Source organism: Mus musculus, chromosome 16, assembly GCF_000001635.26.
Source record: "Mus musculus strain C57BL/6J chromosome 16, GRCm38.p6 C57BL/6J".
Taxonomy (NCBI): Eukaryota; Metazoa; Chordata; class Mammalia; order Rodentia; family Muridae; genus Mus; species Mus musculus.
Genome location: NC_000082.6, coordinates 79,998,563 through 80,003,647, shown reverse-complemented (window position 1 = coordinate 80,003,647; position 5,085 = coordinate 79,998,563). Strand labels below are relative to the sequence as shown.

The 5,085-nt window shown below is 43.4% G+C and overlaps 1 long non-coding RNA gene across 1 annotated transcript; it reads right to left on the bottom strand.

Annotated features, from left to right (window-relative positions):
* Nucleotides 1-3,101: 3,101 nt before the first annotated feature.
* On the bottom strand, nt 3,102-4,272 carry 1700066C05Rik (RIKEN cDNA 1700066C05 gene). The gene is made up of 3 exons (NR_169071.1): nt 4,237-4,272; nt 3,396-3,583; nt 3,102-3,284 (listed from the first exon to the last, which is right to left on the bottom strand). It is a non-coding gene; the product is annotated as an RIKEN cDNA 1700066C05 gene (long non-coding RNA).
* Between the last annotated feature and the right edge of the window lie 813 nt (nt 4,273-5,085).

Here is a 5,085-nt window from a genome sequence, read left to right as displayed (position 1 = left end):
AGAAATCCAAAACACCATCAGATCCTTCTACAAAAGGCTATACTCAACAAAACTGGAAAACCTGGACGAAATGGACAAATTTCTAAACAGATACCAGGTACCAAAGTTAAATAAGGATCAAGTTAACTATCTAAACAGTCCCATATCCCCTAAAGAAATTGAAGCAGTTATTAATAGTCTCCCAGCCAAAAAAAGTCCAAGACCAGATGGGTTTAGTGCAGAGTTCTATCAGACCTTCAAAGAAGAACTAATTCCAGTTCTGCACAAATTATTCCACAAAATGGAAAGAGAATGTATTCTACCCAACTCATTCTATGAAGCCACAATTACTCTAATACCTAAGCCACAGAAAGATCCAACAAAGGTAGAGAACTTCAGACCAATTCCCCTTATGAATATCAATGCAAAAATATTCAATAAAATTCTCACTAACCGAATCTGAGAACACATTAAAGCAATCATCCATCCTAACCAAGTAGGTTTTATTCCAGGGATGCAGTGGTGGTTTAATATACGGAAATCCATCAATGTAATCCATTATATAAACAAACTCAAAGACAAAAACCACATGATCATCTCCTTAGATGCAGAAAAAGCATTTGACAAGATCCAACACCCATTAATGATAAAAGTCTTGGAAAGATCAGGAATTCAAGGCCCATACCTAAACATAATAAAAGCAATATACAGCAAACCAGTAGCCAACATCAAAGTAAATGGTGAGAAGCTGGAAGCAATCCCACTAAAATCAGGGACTAGACAAGGCTCTCCACTCTCTCCCTACTTCTTCAACATAGTACTTGAAGTCCTAGCCAGAGCAATTCAACAACAAAAGGCAATCAAGGGGATACAAATTGGAAAAGATGAAGTCAAAATATCACTTTTTGCAAATGATATGATAGTATATATAAGTGACCCTAAAAATTCCACCAGAGAACTCCTAAACCTGATAAACAGCTTCGGTGAATTAGCTGGATATAAAATTAACTCAAACAAGTAAATGGCCTTTCTCTACACAAAGAATAAACAGGCTGAGAAAGAAATTAGGGAAACAACACCCTTCTCAATAGTCACAAATAATATAAAATATCTTGGCGTGACTCTAACTAAGGAAGTGAAAGATATGTATGATAAGAACTTCAAGTCAATGAAGAAAGAAATTAAAGAAGATCTCAGAAGATGGAAAGATCTCCCATGCTCATGGATTGGCAGGATCAATATAGTAAAAATGGCTCTCTTGCCAAAAGCAATCTACAGATTCAATACAATCCCCATCAAATTTCCAACTCAATTCTTCAAAGAATTATAATGGACAATTGGCAGATTCAACTAGAATAACAAAAATCCTAGGATAGCAAAAAATCTTCTCAAGGATAAAAGAACCTCTGGTGGAATCACCATGTCTGACCTAAAGCTATACTACAGAGAAATTTTGATTAAAACTTCATAGTACTGGTATAGCTACAGACAAGTAGACCAATGGAATAGAATTGAAGACCCAGAGATGAACCCACATACCTATGGTCACTTGATCTTCTACAAGGGAGCTAAAACCATCCAGTGGGGGAAAAAAAAACAGTATTTTCAACAAATGGTGTGGCACAACTGGTGGTTATCATGTAGAAGAATGCAAATTGATCCATTCCTATCTGCTTGTACTAAGATCAAATCTAAGTGGATTAAGGAACTCCAAATAAAACCAGAGACACTGAAACTTATAGAGGAGAAAGTAGGGAAAAGATTCGAAGATATGGGGACAAGGGGAATATTCCTGAATAGAACAGCAATGGCTTGTGCTGCAAGATTGAGAATAGATAAATGGGCCTTCATAAAGTTGCAAAGCTTCTGCAAGGCAAAAGTAACTGTCAATAAGACAAAAAGACCACCAACAGATTGGGAAAGGATCTTTACCTCTTGCGAGTGCCCAACTGGCCAGGAAGAATGATGCTGCAACAGGATCCTTCTGCACACGTTTATTCAGTCCTGTTTCTTCTTTTTTATATCTCCCTTGTTTATATCTCTCTTGTTTATATCCCTTGTTTATATCTCCCTTGTTTATATCTCCCTTGTTTATATATATCTCCCCCGAACCCTGGGCCTCTCACTCTTTTATACTCTCAGTTCCCATCTACTCACAGCAGGCCACGCCACCTCACCAGGCATGCAGCTTCAGCTAATCAGGGCAGCAGGGGCATATCTCCATCAAAATGGATTCACCTGTATCCTGGTACACCTGCGCAGCTCTCAAGATGTTTGTGGCTTATATGAGGAAGTCAGGTGCAAGTCATACGACTTAGCTGCAGTCCCTGGGGCCTTTGGGACTGCAGCCACACCCGCTCCTCACATCTCCCCTTTTTTTCTTTTTTGGCAGAGAGAATGTCTGTAGATAGCCCCCAGCAGCCATGCCCCTTACCCGTCCTTGGGAGACAAACAACATTGGTTTGATCCCTGCCTTAGGTTGGTGACATGCCCAGGGAGTCTTATCACTGACTACCTCTCTATCATGCCAAGCCACACCTGGGGAGATTGTGTTTTACTTGCGGCAGGTGCATCAAAGGGCCAGGATGTTGATTAATCTATGGCCAGATCTTAATTGCTGCAAGCAAGCCTCATGGGTGAATGTAGAGGTCTGATCCCCAGTGTGCAAGCATAGGGGCCCTACACAAAACCATCCCTTGGGCTTATCACCCAGAGAGGTCTTGGCCAGCTCCCGTGTCATTTTTCCTGGGGGAAGGGAACTAGAACACTGAACCTTCATGCAATCAGACATGCCTTCCACAGGATGCCAACAGCAAGCTATCTTCTGTGCAGTGCTTAGCCTCGCACCCCATGGCATAACACAGCATAATTTCTTTTAGAGTGGCAAAACGAATCTGAGGAGATTGTCCCGCCTCTACTGCAGCAAAAGCCTTTGCTACCATGGCGAAAGTGCGGGCCCACACACTCTGCACCTAACACATGTGCCAAACACACAACACACACACACTATAACAAGCATACATCCCAGGGCTCTCATCCCCACTCATCTTCCCTGAAGCAAGGGATAGATAGCCAGAGGGGCTATCTCTATAAGGGGAATTCAGGGATCAAAAAGGCATGGGGAAATTTGAACATCATGTTGAACTGGTATTGGCTTCTGGGACACCTAAAGGATCTCCCATCTCGGCTCCATCGTTTGTGCTTGTGGGACCATCCACCACATCCACAGGGGCAACTGGATCAGGAGCCTCATTCTTGCAGCATCTCACCAGTCTCTCCAGCACCCAAAGGGGTTCCGTCTGGTCCTGTGGAAACACACAAACAGACCCTCTCGCCCACGTCAACACTGGAGCTACTCGATCCCCAGGGGAGATGGACACAATACCTCGTGGTGATGAGACTATAACCTCACTCACCTGTGTGTCCATCTGGGGAGTCAATACAAGAGTCAAGTTTTCACTAGCTTCCCCTCTGATAGGCAATGCTTTCCACTCCCTTATAGCAATCTGATTCACCTGCTCAAACACCTGCAGTGGATATCCTGTTTGTTGTTGTGCAAATCGACCTTGACCAAGCAGCATATCTCTATCCCATGCTGGATTTCCTGCAACAGAGTTAGCCACTGCCTATTCATTTGCAAATTCAATAAGGAAGGCTTTCCAATCTAAATACTGCCCAGGTGAAAGGTATGCCTTCACCAAGCCTGCCCAATTTGACTGCGTCAAACAGTAACAAAGTCCATATATCAGAACAAACAAGACCAAAACTATCAGACCTACCCACAAAGGGTCAATGGGAGAAAAAAGCATAACTACACAGCGAGGATCTATTGATCACTACACTGAGATTATCGTAATTCCTTAATCTATCCCGAAACCGTGAACCTTAACTTGTCCCAAAGCTGGGAACCTTAACTCGTCCCAAAGCCAGGAACCTTTTGTTACCTTGTGCCTGCTCCCTGGCAACTTTATGCTTGCCTCTATTTTATCTGAGGTCCTTCCCAAACTCCTGGGGTCACAAGTTTCACTCACTGTGAACTTACCCTGCCAGCAACCACTGACTGCTGAAAGTTCTGAACTTGGTGGGGGAGTTGGTTCCCTGTACGGGCCACCAATGCACCAACTGTCGTGTCCGCTCTCGAACAGCAAGAACGACACGACCACCAGTCCTTCTAACAGCAGTTTATTCAGTCTTCATCTTTCTTCTTTCTCTTAGAAATATCCCCCTGTAACCCGGGGATCAATTTGGGAGACTTACCAGTACCGTTCCCCAGCTGAAGAGTTCTGAATCCACGATGGATCCTTCTCAACAGTCTGTTTTACGGGAACCTTTATTAACTGCTCCTTCCCCATGATGCAGTTCTGAATCCTCCCTGTAGCAGGGGGTCTTTGCTCGTGCCTGAAGATGATTCTTTTCCCGGATTTCGGCACCACGTCTTAAGTGTGCTCAACTGTCCAGGAAGAACTTCGCTGCAACAGGATCCTTCTGCACACATTTATTCAGTCCTGTTTCTTCTTTTTTATATCTCCCTTGTTTATATCTCCCTTGTTTATATATATCTCCCCCAAACCCTGGGCCTCTCACTCTTTTATATTCTCAGTTCCCACCCACTCACAGCAGGCCATGCCACCTCACCAGGCATGCAGCTTCAGCTAATCAGGGCAGCAGGGGCATATCTCCATCAAAATGGATTCACCTGTATCCTGGTACACCTGCACAGCTCTCAAGATGTTTGTGGCTTATATGAGGAAGTCAGGTGCAAGTCATACGACTTAGCTGCAGTCCCTGGCACCTTTGGGACTGCAGCCACACCCGCTCCTCACATTTACCTATCCTAAATCAGATAGAGGACTAATATCTAATATATATAAAGAACTCAAGAAGGTGGACTCCAGAAAATCAAATAACTCCATTAATAAATGAAGCTCAGAGCTGAACAAAGAATTCTCACCTGAGGAATACCAAATGGCAGAGAAGCACCTGAAAATATGTTCAACATCCTTAATCATCAGAAAAGTGCAAATCAAAACAACCCTGAGAGTCCACCTCACACCAGTCAGAATGGCTAAGACCAAATTTCAGGTGACAGCTGATGCTGGCGAGGAT